Genomic DNA, 15135 nt, shown 5'->3' with positions numbered 1-15135 from the left:
ACATGCAAAAGCATTGAATAATGTATTTAATCTGCTCCACGAACACGTCCGGCATCGATTTCTCTGTTTCTATATCTGTTTCTGAATCTTGGTGATAAAACAGCCCAAAAATCCAGTTCAAACATTTCCTGAATCTGTAGAATCACTCTTTCCATTCCATCTCAGCATATGTGACTCACATCCGGAGTTATGAGCCTATGAAGAGGGACTGAGATACACGTCATCTGCCTCTCACCGTGTGGAACTGGTGGATAATGAGGCTTATAAGGCAGAGGCCTAGTGAAGAACCCAATATGACAGTTCTATATGTTTCTACATGAGTAAAGATATGAAATACATTCTCTATTAACGAGAGCTATGTGGCTGCAGATATAGCTGACTATATCTTTACTTTTGATACTTAACTACAATTAAAAGCCTGTAATTTTGTACTTTTATGCTCAAGCACACTATTAAAAAAAGGTTGCTCTTTAGCAAAGGGAATGGTTCTATTTAGGACCTTGAGATCTATATAGATCATGCTTAAATGGTCCTTCGCAAGAAAGTGTTCTTCAGACTGATGGAGAATGTGTTTTATATGGTTCTATAAAGGACCTTTCTGAAAATGATTCTTTATAGCAGCAAAAAGGGTTCTTCGACTGTTACAAGCTTGACAATAATAGAACCCTTTTCGGTGCTAAATAGAACTGTTTTGCTATGCAAAGAAGCATTTAAGCATGGAATGTTTCTATACAGACCTCATGGTTCTAAATGGAGCCATTGTCTTTACTGGAGAACCTTGACGAACCATCTATAGTGTATAGAACCACCTATAGTGTAGAAATATAGACAATATTGAAATAAGGGGCCTAAAACTAAAGATATGCACAAGTGCTCCATTTATAACACCTTTATAAAGTACTCAGTACTGTTATAAAGTTCCTAGTAATGGGGCTTATAATGCAGAGGCCTAGTTAAGATAAATAAAACTCACTGTGTATTTACTTTTAATACTTCACTACATTTAAAAGCTAGTAATTTTGTACTGAGCTACACTATTAAAAAAGATGGTTCTTCAAGTGTTCTTCAATAAAGGGAATAGTTCTATTTAGAACTCTCAGTGCGAAATAGAACCATAACACATTCTCAATCAATCTGAACAACCATTTCAGCATGCAAAGAACACTTTAAGTTCTTTGAGTGTCCATGGTTCTATACAGAACCACTGTCTTTACTAAATAGGTTCTATATAGAACTCTTAAATGGCTCTTTGCATGGTGAACGTGTTCTTCAGATTGATGGAGAATGTGTTGTATATGGTTCTATGTAGGACCTTTTTGAAAATGACTCTATATAGCACCAAAAGGGTTCTTCGATTGTTACAAGCTTGACAATAGCATAACCCTTTTAGGCACAAATTCACCATGTAAAAAAGCATTTAAGCCTGAAATGTTTCTGTTTACTACTCATGGTTCTAAATGGAGCCATTGTCTTTACTAAGGAACCTTTGAAGAACGATCTATTTTAGATTAGAGTGCAGAAATATAGACAAGGACATTTTTGAACAGGCTTTTGAATGAGAAACTGTGTGTTCATGGGAAATATGAATGAAAATGATCACTTAATGGGGAAATTCCACTGATTTTTCAAAATTATGCAGAATTCAACTGTAGAGGTGTAAACAAAGTCATTCAAAGTGATTTGATGTGAAATTCACCATTCTAGAGAAATGTACCAGTTCAGATTTCTTTACAGTGGTGGTGATAGGAACCAGGGGTCGCCATGACTACAACACAAATATAGACATTTTATTTACTATCCAAAACCACCAGTGAACCTACATGAGTCTTCTGAGTTTATATGGAATGTTGAATAGTGTAAACAACAAAAACAAATGTTTTGATCTGGGTTCTATTATACCTTAGAACACCTTAGAACGTTTTAGGCCAAAAACCTCTCAAAACTATCATAAAACAATAGCACCATTTCATAACCATTTCATGTAATAGCTTTCTGTGAGGGAGCTTTTAGAGGTGGACGTCTGGTTCCTATCACCACCACTGTGAACAATTCTGACTTCGTAAGTTTCTCTAGAACGGAGCGTTTCACACCAAACCACTCTGAATGACTCTGTTTACATCTTTAACCATTTAATTGTGCAGAAATTCTGAAAAATTGATGTAATGGCTCTTAGGTCAGTAACTGTAACATGTTATGTTGCACAGCATTACCCCCAACTCTGGTTCCTACCCTAATAAAGTTACATTCCCTCCCACATTCAGCTCATCGCGAGGTCTCCGTCTGGTCTCCGAGGACGGCATAATGTAGAAACACTAAATAAAGACTGTTAGTTTCTCATTAGGCCTAATTAGATTTTCCTAGGTGCATCTATTTGGTGGAGTCCGGACGGCCGCTGCTGGATGAAAGGTCATCAGGGGTCAGTGCTTGGTTGAAATAATGTTTGTGGATGGTTAGTGGTTTGGTTAAGAGCTGATGGTGCTGGCCAATCAGTGCCGCTGCTGAAACTAATCTCCTTCCTCGTTCTCATTGACAGGGCAGGCAGCTGTCCACGGGCCTTTACCCACACATACACGGCCTAGTGGGCTGTCAGGAGGGGCTCCAGGGTATTGATCCAACCTACTCTGAGTTGTCAAAGGCTGACAGGCTGCTCTAAGTGGATATGTTCTCAACTGCTTTCACTTTTCACTCCCTTTCCTCTGCTTTCTTTCCTTTAGTTAATCTCTCTATTTCTCACAGCATCATTAAAGGGCCTATATCACGGAAATTTGCATTATTATTTTTTTAATTACAGTTTGATGTAGTAGGTGAACATTACTACAGTACGTTCCATTAACCCTCCAGTCCATATAGAGAAACTATGCTGCAAAAGTAACCTTTTAAATTTGTTTTTGTGATGTCACAAAAATGTGTTTGCATATATCAGCCTATAGCAGTTTGGTCCATCCAGTCACATGTAAGTTATAAGCTGCATGGACTGTTTTAAGTGTGAGTCAGCCAATCAGAACAGAGGTTACTTACATGCATCAGCCTTAAGGGTTTAATTTAATTTAAATTTTTAACTCAATTTTAAGAGAAATTGTTTGAAAACGGGTATTTAAATATAAAGTATGACTGATGAATAATGATTGAATAAGTTAATAACCTCAACAAAAAACGTAAAATAAAAAACAAAAGTGTCTGATTTGGGCTGTTTAAGCAACACCATGTGGGATAAAGTCCTTGGCTGTCTTTATTTCCTACGATCACAGTGAGTACAAATTGAATTATAATATGTGTATAACCAGCTATAAAGCCTTTGTGATGATTTATACTCAGCTTATAAATGACACAGTCAAAAACACTGCAGGGCTTTAATTACATCACTGAGGCCCAGCGGCACCATCTGCTTTACACTCTCAAATCACCTTCTCTCTCTCTCTCTCTCTCTCTCTCTCTCTCTCTCTCTCTCTCTCTCTCTCTCTTTCTCTCTCATTTACCTCTCCATTAATTACTTTGTTTTGCGCTTTTGAACATGTTGCTTAAATTACCCAAATGAATGTCAAGATGCAGATTAAAAAATAGAGACAACAACAAAGTGAGAAATTAATAGGATGATTCCAGAGAGAGAGATGGAGAGAGAGAGAGAGAGAGAGAGAGAGAGAGAAAGACACAGTGACACGGGTGGATAGATGGATGGATGGATGGATGGATAGGTAGATAGATAGATAGATAGATAGATAGATAGATAGATAGATAGATAGATAGGAAAAATAGAAATAGAAATCTATCTTTCACACTGTTCAAGAATGTCCCCCATTCATATTGTTCTAGATTGTATTTCGTCATTCAAACTCCTCTGGGTACAGATAGACTGACCAGTAAGATAGATAGATAGATAGTATGGAAGGGCTTACGGACAGACAGACAGACAGACAGACAGACAGACAGATAGATAGATAGATAGATAGATAGATAGATAGATAGATAGATAAAGAGAACAAGAATGAGAAAGAGAGAGACAGGAAGAGAAAATGGGAGAAAAAAAAGAGATAGAGAGAGTAAGAGTTCCTATTGTCATCTTTATTTACACCTTTGATTGTTTGCTCACCAAGCAACTTAATAGCTATTTGCAAGGAATACAAAATCAATATTTGTGAGCGTCAGAGCGGCCGGCGGAGGCAGCTTTTGAATAATAGCCCTTTCCATGAGAATCAGCGCATTGATTGGGAAGCCAATACCGCTCAGCTCCGGCGCGTCATCTGAATTAATGCCGCCTTGATGTGGCCTGGCTATAAATGATAGGAATTAATGTTGTTTTGATGTGACTGAAGCAATCACGGCGGGACGGGGGCCACTGCAGCTGAAACGGAGGGAGAGCGAGAGCGAGAGAGAGAGAGAGAGAGAGGAACTCTGACACAGTGATAAATATAGATGATAAAAGCTGGTGGCCCCATCGAGGCCTCCTCGGCCTGGACCCCCGTAAAGCAGTAGCTCAGTAAATTTCATTTACAGTAACTCTCTCACACTTGGCCAAAAAAAAAGATAAGAAAAAAGAAGAGGCAATGACATTAGACTCCCGATGACAAATAAATAAAGAATAAAAAAAATAATAATGGGGATCCATAAAAAGGGGGCTAGCCGAGGAAAGCAAAGTGGAGAAGGGTGGAGGAATCTCCGTATGCACCCTCATCCACTTAAACTCGCTCTAATAACAAATACGTGGCCCTGCTCCGTGTCGTGAAAAAAAAAAGCACTTCCCATATGCTTTAAGACCGCATTGAATTTATCATCCGGACGAGGACTGTCGTGCTGCTAAGAATATATTGCCCTGAAAAGTCGCGAGCGTAATGGCGCTGATGCGATTTCCATAAATTTTCATCTGAAATTTGATATTTCTCTCATTGGAGAACAATGGGAACTATATGAGGGTGGGGATCGGAGAGGCAAACTTTTGCCTCAATCCTGAAATGAAGGAGCGTATTTTAGGCCGTGATGGATGAGACTCGAGCTTGCGCACATACACACACTTGCGAGAACACACACACCACACACACACCCTCATACACATATATGCGGATGAATACAGCATAAAAATCTTCAAAAGCAGTCTGTCAGGCAGAATCAGTTAGCATTAGATGAGGAATAATCTCAGTTTATTGATATTGCTTTGGCCTATAAGCTCAATTCTTCTTTTCTCAGGACGTTTAACAGCGTCAAGATCAAAATACATGAGCTTAACCTTATTCACACTCTTAAGAGTAAAGGTACTGAAAAGGGTTCTTCAGGCCGATGCCATAGAACAACCACTTTTGGGTCCCTAAAGGCCAAAGCACACTGAGTAATAGCAAAAAACATCAACAAACAGTGACATGTTCTCCCTCACTCACACTGCTCTAGAGTGCTTTGCCCTATTATCACTGTTCTAGAATATTCTCATTTATTCACATTTTACTTCAATGTTCTCCCCCATTCACACTGCTCCAAAATGTTCTCCACATTTATATGGTTCCATAGGGTTCTCCCCATTAAGGCAGCTCTAGAATGGTTTTCCAACTTTTAGACTGCTCCAGAATGCTCCCCATTCATGGTTTCTCTAGAAATGTTATTTACAGTGCTCTAGAATGTTCTTCAATCATGTTGTTATAGAATTTCCATCCTCATTTACATTGTTCTAGAATGATCTTCATTCATGCGGTTCTAGACAATTCATCTTCATTTACACTGCTCTAGAATGTTCCCTATCCAATCTGGTTGACAAGGCGTCACACATATTTGCTCCAATCTTTGAGCAGCAGGTTGGGAACCACTGCTCTAGAATGTTTACACTCACTATTCACGCTGTTAAACAATGTTCTGCCCCATTTCCGCTCTTCTAGAACGTTCACCCACTGTTCACACTATTCTGGAATGTTCTGCCCCATTCATGCTGTTCTAGAATGTTATCTGCTAAGTCACACTGTTCTAGAATGTTTACACCATTCACAGTGCTTTAGTGTGTTCTATCCCATTTACACTCTTCTGGAATGTTTAAAAACATTGTATAAAAATGTTCTTGTCTCCCTGTTCACACTATCCATGAATGTTCTTCCTCATTCACACTGTTCTAGAATGTTCTCCACCTTTATACTCTTTCTTCAACGCTCTCCTCATTCACACTGATCTGGAACATTCTCTTCATTCACACTGCCCTGGAATGTTCTTGTCATTCACACTGCTCTGAAATGTTCTCCTCATCCACACTGCCCTGGAATGTTCTCCTCATTCACACAATTCTAGAATGTTCTCCCTCTTTATTATCTTTCTTAAATGTCCTCCTCATTCACACTGCTCTGGAATGTTCTCTCTATTTATACTCTTTGTTAAATGTTCTCCTCATTCACACTGCTCTGGAATGTTCTCCTCATTCACGCTGCCCTGGAACATTCTCATTCACACCGCTCTGGAATGCCCATTCACAATGGTTGATTTAATTCACAAGTTCTTTTTTTAGCATTCTAAAAAGTACCCACATTAGAACGTCAGTGTTTGTCTGTACTGCTGGTGTTGTTGATACTGATGTTATAAAATGCAAATTGGGTTGGTGAATCCATAAAGAACCAATTGCACTTTTCAGTTCCAAAATAAGTTTTGTAAAAAACACCCATTGAAAGGTTCTTTAGGGAACCAATATGCCATAGAAGTGTATCTTAAATGCAGCCCTGAGCTGAAGATGAAGATGCTGAGAGATACTCTGTACCAGTATTGATGGGTTTTTAAAGGCACACCTGGCGTGTCGCTGGTGGTCAGGCTGAGCTGCTGTTTTGGAGGTAATCGTTTCATCACTAAGTGCTTAACCCGCCATTAGCCGGGCGGCCTGTCCGACTGTGTGATTTACAGAGTGCAGCGGAGAGCACTGGGAGATTTACCATCCACACAAGCACACCAGGGATGCTCCCCTATTGACCCAGACAGAGCAGCCAGCTGTTACTCCCCCATTCACTACAGCTCGCTCAGCCAACAACCATACAAGCGCACTTCATATTTACTAGCTGAGGCTGTTAGCACTGGCCACGGTGCTTGTGCTTTTATGGCACTTCATGTATATATAGCCTTGATTCCCTTAACAACAGTATTTGTCTGGATATGATGCTCTGCCAAAGTGGAATCAGACTCGCCATTAAAGGGAAACAAGCTCAAGTCTGTCGCACTAAACTCTACAGTGCTGGATCTGAATCTGACATCTGTTTTCAGCATTTAAATGAAGGGCCGTGCCAATGGCTGCAAGACATTTAGCTCAATATCACAGCAATTTTTTACCTGTAGGCCTGCTTGCTGGTGCACACAATGCTTTGATTGTATGATAAAACTCAATATCACAATATATCATGCTGTTATGATATCTGATGACGTTTTGCATTGATAGTTAGCATTAATAAAGTTAATGTGTCCATGTTTCCAGTGTATTAGCATGCTAACAGAATGTCTTGTAGCTTCTTTTGGACTGTTTTGTTCTGTTTTCAAATTTACTAACATTTTTTTCCTTGGGGTCAGTTTGACCACAGCAATTAAAATCTCTGAGAAATATCAAAGTTCTGGTGGGAATGATATTCTTCCCTCCTTCATGTGGAGCGAACTATCAGTGGTTCTCGCACTACTACAGTTGCGGTTATGCTAAAGCTCTAAAGCAGATGGACATTTTTTGAAGATAATAAAAAATCATGTTCTAGTGACCTCAATATCATCCAACCAAACAAATGCATGTAAAATGTTGATAATTCTTATGTTTTATACAGCTAAAACAGCCTGCGGTCAAACTGACCCAAAGAACTTCACGCACAAAATGTTTACAGGACATTAAAAACATATCATCATATTAATTTTATGTTTACACAGTTGTCCCCGATTAAAAAAAGCAAAAGTCTTCAAATAAGAAGCAAAAAAATGAAGCTAATCTTTTATTTAGAGACGTTAAACATTGAATGAGGTCAAACTGACTTTTGCTCAGTACTGTTAACATTAAAACGCATTTCCAAGAGAAAAATGTGATATTTATTATCATATATGGATACGATGAGTGAACGTAGAGTTTAAAAATTAAGCACAAATTGCTTGGCAATGCAAACACAGCAAATATATGGATATTATATCATGGATATATTTCTCATTTTCATTTAAAATATCACTGTTGTCAGAAGAAAATCTCCAAAACGGTAACTTTAAAGGAAAAGGAAAAAACCTACTTTACGTTTAATGTAAGTCAATGGAACCAGACTTTTTTCCTGGTAATTTTGGGTCATTTTTGTTGGTCCATTCATGATGAAATTTACACAAAATGTAAAGAGTGACAGACATTTTCAAATTATGACAAAGTCTGACAGCGTGTGTCAGTATCATGATATATCGACATGGACATGCCATTTAACATGTATAATGTTGAAACAATAATAAAGTGGTATGATATCTTATTTGCTTGCTACGAAATGTTCAAAAGGCCCACATCCTTCTGTTTTATGTATTTTGTATTTTCCCTGAGGTCCATTTATGATATTATTTCTGTATTAAGACCTCTGCTCTGATTGCCTGTGCCTCATTTCAAAAGCAGTCCAGGCTGAAACACTCCTTAGAACTTCAGCATGAATGGGTGGGGCTAAACTGCTGTAGGCTGAAGGCTGCGAAAGGCTCAGAGCAGAGCAGAGCATGCAACTGCTTGCTACTGGTGATTAGCATTTAGCTTGATAGACAAAAGTTTTAGTTCCCACAGAGTTAAGTTTTAACTCTGTGGGCGGAGCTTCTGATTCTTAGACTCTGGTAACATTGTAGATGAGGGAAAATATTCTTGACTGTGATGTAAGTTGAAGAATTCAACAAATTATACATACATTTTTGTAATTAAGAGATTTAGAAAAGTACAAAATCATTCAGAATTGTTCAAATGGTTTGATGTGGTGGTGATGGGAACCAGACGTCCCCCTGAGGAGCTTTTAGAGGTTGACGTTTTTTGTGCACTGCCTGATAACTTAGACCTTCTTTTACAATAGTTTTGAGAAGGTTTTGGCATAAAATGTATTTTTAAAACGCATACAGGTTGCAGCAAGGAAAATGATTCAGATTTTCCACTATTTTACCATGATCAACATTCAATATTAACTCTAAGAAAACTCGTGTAGGTTCACTGGTGGTTTTGGGTAAATAGAATGTCTAGATTTGTGTTAAACATCTGAACCATTTTACACCAAACCACTCTGACTCACTCTGTTTACATCTCGACCCCTGAATTATGCAGAAGTTTTAATGTTTGAATTTCTCTCGGGGGTTAATAAAGTCTCGATTTATCTCAGACCTCTTGTTCAGTCTCTATCATGCTCTAGGCAGCCTGTGGTTCAAACATTCCTAACCTGCACATCACAATAACTCAATTACAGTGAGCCAATACCATTAAGAGCAGTGCTGGTAGTGGAATATTAAATGGGTGAATATTGATTGTGCTGTATATGCATAACACAGTAATGTAAAAGAGGGGTGGCTGACACCAAGGGTAGCTATGGGTGGTCTTAAGGCCTGCAGTGACCCCTGGAGAGGGCAGAGAAAGGTCAAGTGCAGTGCCGTGTCCTCTGCTGTCTATGAATCTCCTTATGGTGACATTTACGCCCCCGTGTGATTGAACTACAACTAGCTGACCCTCCATGGCATTGAATGTCATCTATAACACAGGATACGTCCGGCCAGATTGATGCGGGCGTCTGTGTGCGAATGTGTAAGGCATATTATTTCTGTTGCTTGTGCACCGGCTGTACTGTAAATATGTGAGGGATTTAGCTTTATTGATTAATAAGGATGTTCAGTACTGTGTGAAAGTCATAAGCCACTCTTTATTGGTTTAATTTCCATTCACACAGCCATTAAGCACAAATTGATCAGATATTTCTATAGGAGGTTGGTAATGAGATAATCCACTTAGAAGTGGAGCTCAAAAATGATTAAGAGCTACAGAGAAAATGTGGCTCCTAACAACCACCTGGAAGACCTGGGAGACACCAAAACCGCCCCCATCAGATAAACAGCACTTAAAGCTTTCATCTTTGAGAGAGAGGAGAAAATCAAGCTGCTTCAGATCTGAAAACATCCACAGGTGTTTCTGTCCATCCTTGCGCTGTGAGAAGATGACTCATCGCTATGGGTCTGGTTCTCTTGACAGTCAGGAGCCCCCCAGGACCACCACAGAACAGATATTATTTGGGTGGTGAATCATATTCAGCACTGCAGTGTCACTGACATGATGGTGGCCAAAGTGGTTCTCTGTTAGACACATTGAGCTCTGTTTAAATGCAGTAGCTGGGAGAAGGGAGCCATTTGAGATTCTGCCTAAAACAGTTGGCTGCAGTGTTGCATCATCTGACCCAAATACTGTGTGCTGATTGGCTGAATGGATTTATTGGTTTATTGAGCTGGAGAACAGTGCTGGCTTTGACCGTTTCTGCTGTAAAATGTGAACTTGCAACACCTGGACAACGGACAATAGCGGCTTTTGTGACACAATGTATTTGGGGTTTAAAATGTGCTCTATGTTTAGAGTAACTCACCACAGTCAGCTTGTTTTTTTTAAAGGATGGCGTTTATTGTTTTTTTTTTTTCGCAAATTAAATCTGTTATGTTTTATTTTCTTTCTCCAATACATGTAACTCAGCGGATAAATAGAATTTGTGCATTAAAATCAGCAGAAATATTGTCATATTTAACCTGTGAAAAGGCCAGGGCCCACCGGTGGGCCCAAAGTTTTACTACACATATGTATAACAAAGAAATAGCTCAGCCTGTTTTCACTAAATTCCCTGTAGTTACTGAATAATAAAACTTAGTATGTAATAAGTGTATGATTTTGATTTTAAGGGGTTCTCTGTAGAGTTTTCAGTTATAAATTAATGCTCAAACTTACACAGGCTCAGTGTGTTTGTTGTTGATGCCAGCTGCCCTTCCAAGAGTGTTATACTGTCATGATAAATGGACCAATAGAAATGCTCCAAAAGTACACAAAACCATTCAGAATTGTTCAAACAGTCTGATGTCAAAGTTTATTTACATAGTGCTTTTTACAACAGGTGTTGTCACAAAGCAGCTTTACAGAAAAATCCAGGTCCAAGCCCCCATGAGCGTCGCCAGTGGCAACAGTGGCAAGGAAAAACTCCCTAAGAGCAAAAGGAAGAAACCTTGAGAGGAACCAAGACTCAAAAGAGAAACCCATCCTGTTCTGGTCGACTCCGGAAACAAACAATAACAGCAGAAAATGAGATTTGACCATTAATATAAGATACAGAAAGAAAGGAAAAGCAGGAGTAATAATGTCTATGATTAAAAAAAAGTCAACAAAGCATCAAAAGCAGCATAGGGGGGTCAGATCACGCAGGTGAGATGCAAAATCGATGGTTTGATGTGGTGGTGATAGGAACCAGACGTCCACCTATAAAAGCTCCCTCACAGAAAGATATTACGTTAAACTGCCACGATCAATAGACCAATAGAAATGCTCCAAAATTACCTGGAAAAAATCTTGTTTCATTTACCTCCATTCAAAATTAAGAAGGTGCTTTCTGTCTCCAAAAAAGTGACCATTTTGTAGATATGAGGTTTTGCTGTGACAGTGATGATCTAGTTGGTGATTATGTGGGAGGTGATGCTCCATCGACAGGATGATCTATTTGTGTTGCCTCGTTTTGAGGTGCAGCAATTAGAGAGAGAGAGAGAGAGAGAGAGAGAGAACAATGAAGCCAGTGTTTTTAACATCAAAGCCCTCTGTCCTGTAGAATGTCATTTCTCTCTCTCAAATCAGCCAGTGGCCAGATGGCCCCCCAACCTGTTCCCTACAAATAGCCAGACTGGGACCCTCAGTCACACCACTGCGAAGTGTGTGCGCGTATGTGCGCTGAAACAAACCACCGCACAACTTCATTTAAATGTGTGCACCATTTCCATAAGATTAAAGGGCCCACATCCTACATTTTCTTTTAATATTCTCCCCTAAAATCCACTTATATTTATGTGCTTTTCTGTACCAAAAACACAATTTATTTTATACCCGATCATTTTCCATATATATATATATATATATATATATATATATATGATCTCTGTTCTGACTGGCTGTCTTATACTGTGCCTTGTCTGGGCTGAAACACTCCTTATAACACCACTATGAGTGGGCGGAGCTAAACCGCTGTAGGCTGAATATTTGTACATATCCCTGCTGTCGGAAGAAAACATCGTATTTCCATTTTTGTTGTTTTTCAGTTTTAGACATAATTTGAAAATACTTGTTGATCTTTACATTGTGTGTAAATTTCATGATGAATGGACCAAAAGAAACGACCCAAAATTACTTGTAAAGATGTTTGGTTCCATTAACTTACATTTAAAATAAAGTATGTTTTTTCCTTCTCCTGTGAAGTTACCATTTTGGAGATACAAGGTTTTGATCAGACAGCAGCGATATACAAATGTGGTTTGTGTGACATCACAACAATAAAACATTTAAAATAGGCTGTCTATATATGGACTGTGAGTACATTTTGAAACTTTGCATACAGTATGTTTGTGTACTAGGTCAAACTTTTTTAATTAAAAAAAAGGAAAAAAATCCATTCCACTGCACTTTCCATGATGTAATTTATGTTTATCAACATTTTTGACTCACTTTTGGCCATAATTTCGTTTGATGCACTAGTGCTGGGTGCTATTGATAATATTCAGTATTCAGTATTCAGTATACAGTATTCACTTTTTGAAAAAGGCAGCTGTGCTTTATGTTGTGTCAAAATTTCATGATGAATGGACCAACAGAAATGGTAAAAAATTAATTTGAAAAAATTATTTCTCCATTTACTTCCATTAAAAGTTAAAATGTTTCTTCCTTCTCCTATAAATTTATTTTTTGGGGATATGAGGTTTTGTTCCAACAGCATGCATGTATATATACATATACATGTGTGTGTGTGTGTGTGTGTGTGTGTGTGTGTGTGTGTGTATATCATCCATGTATTGCTTATTATTGATCAGATATATTACTGAACAGCAATATCACAGTATGCTGATATAGGTGATATATTGCCCAGCACTATGATGTGGTATATTATTGCACACATTTACATCATGTAAATTCAACGCAATTTTTTTCAGTGCATGTGTGCATGTGTGCTTCTTTTTCTCTCTCTCTCCTCCCCTCCTTTCTCTTCTCCCCCCCCTCCCCCTCTCTCTCTCCAGCAGCAGGTGAGTGGGTGCAGCCTTGGGGAGATGGAGGAGAGATGAGTTCACACAGGCGGCTCATTAGTGAGCACTGAATTACACTCCAGACACGTCTTTATGTAGACTAATCATATTACAGCAACCAGGGGAGAGAGAGAGAGAGAGAGAGAGAGAGAGAGAGAGAGAGAGAGAGAAAGACGGAGAGAGAAAGAGAGAGAGATTGGAGGTGGTGGGGCTGCTTAACCTGCCTTGCAATCTGATTTGCCCGGGAGAACTCAGTGTAATCGAGCACCCACGCCTGACATTACTTTATCTATCTACCCATCTATCTACACAGTCTCTCTCTCTCTCTCTCTCTCTCTCTCTCTCCTTCCATTTTTCTCTCTCTTCCTTTCTCTCTCTTTCTTTCTCTCTTTTCTCTTTCCTCATTTTTTCTCTTCCTACCTCCTTCTCACTTTTTCTTTCTCTTTTTCTCTCCCATGTATCTTTTTTGCCCTTCCTTTCTCTCTGTCTTTCTTTCTGTCTCTCTTCCTGTCCCTTTCCCCCTCTCCCTCTTTTTTTTTCATTGCTTCCTTTTCTTTCTCCTTGCATCCCTCCAATGTTTTTTGTTGTTTCTCTCTCTCTGTTTCTTTTTCTCCTTTACATTTTCTCTCCCTTCCCCCTTTTTCTCCTTCCCTTTCTCTCTTTCCTTTCCTTTCTCTCTCTCTCTGTTATTTCCTTCTCTTTCCCTTGTTTACTCTCTCTTTTTCTCCCTCCAGTTTTGTTTTTCACTCCCTCTCTCTCTGTCTCTCTGTCTCTGTCTCTTTCTCTCTGTCTCTTTTTCCCAAACGACATTACCAGTCTCATAGGGGCCCTCTCTCCCTCTCTCTTGTACTGTGGATTCAGAATGGAGGGGGGTGATGCGGGATGGGGGATGATGTGGGGGGGGGTTATAATCGGCGCGTGCCTCTGACCACCGCTCACAGTCATTAACCTTGACTGCCATAATTGAATTCAAGGTTGATTGCCGGCGACCCTCCCCCAGCCGAGGTCCTTAAAATGTACATATTCATTACAGAGCAGCTCTAAATGGATTGCGCAGGGAGAGAGCTGCAGCAATCTGGCGGCGGCAGGGCCGGCGTCCACCTCGGCCCCGCTCCGAGCCAGCCGCACGGGGGATACGGGAGGGGTGGGGGTGGGGGAGAGGGGTTAGGGGCACTAATTGCATGCTGGAGAGAAGGATTGGATTATGAAAAGAGTGAGAGAATGAAGATAGATCCCCACGACGCTGTCAAATTAAGGGCGGCCGTGTAACGCGGGCCGGACGCATCGATGGTACCAGAGGAGAAATACGGAGAGAGAGAGAGAGAGAGAGAGAGAGAGAGAGAGAGAGAGAGAGAGAGAGATTGAAACAAGAGAGAAAATGGAGAGAAGGAAGCAAGAGATAGACGAATTGTAGGGAGAAAAAAGCAGGCTGAGAGGGAAGCATTGAGAGAGAAAAGTGGGAGAGAAAGAGAAAGGATAGAAAGTGGATAGATAGAAAGAAAAGGCATGAAGGAGAAGGAAGAGAGAGAAAAAGAAGAAGCGAAGGGAGAGAAAAGAGAGCGGGATGAGAGAGGGAGAGATAGATTGAAGAGAAAGTAAAAAAGGAGAAAAGACACAGAGAGAGAAAGAAAGAGAAGAGCGAATAGATAAAGGGAGGAGAAAGAAAGTATGAAAGAATGGAAAGAAAGAAGGGAGAGAGAGAAAGGGAGAGATGGGACAAAAGATAACGGAAAAGACAGAGTGAGAGAAAGAACAGAAAAAAGACAGAAGAGGAGGGAGAGAAAGAGAAACGAGAGAGAGTGGATGGAGAGAGAAAAAAGTGAGAGAGAGAGAGAGAGAGAGAGAGAGAGAGAGAGAGAGAGAGATGGCAGAAAGAGAAAAGAAGAAGGGAGAAAAGAGAGACAGAAAGAGAGAGAGAGA

This window comes from Colossoma macropomum, unplaced genomic scaffold, assembly GCF_904425465.1.
Source record: "Colossoma macropomum unplaced genomic scaffold, Colossoma_macropomum, whole genome shotgun sequence".
Taxonomy (NCBI): Eukaryota; Metazoa; Chordata; class Actinopteri; order Characiformes; family Serrasalmidae; genus Colossoma; species Colossoma macropomum.
Note: the sequence above shows the minus strand (reverse complement) of the source record.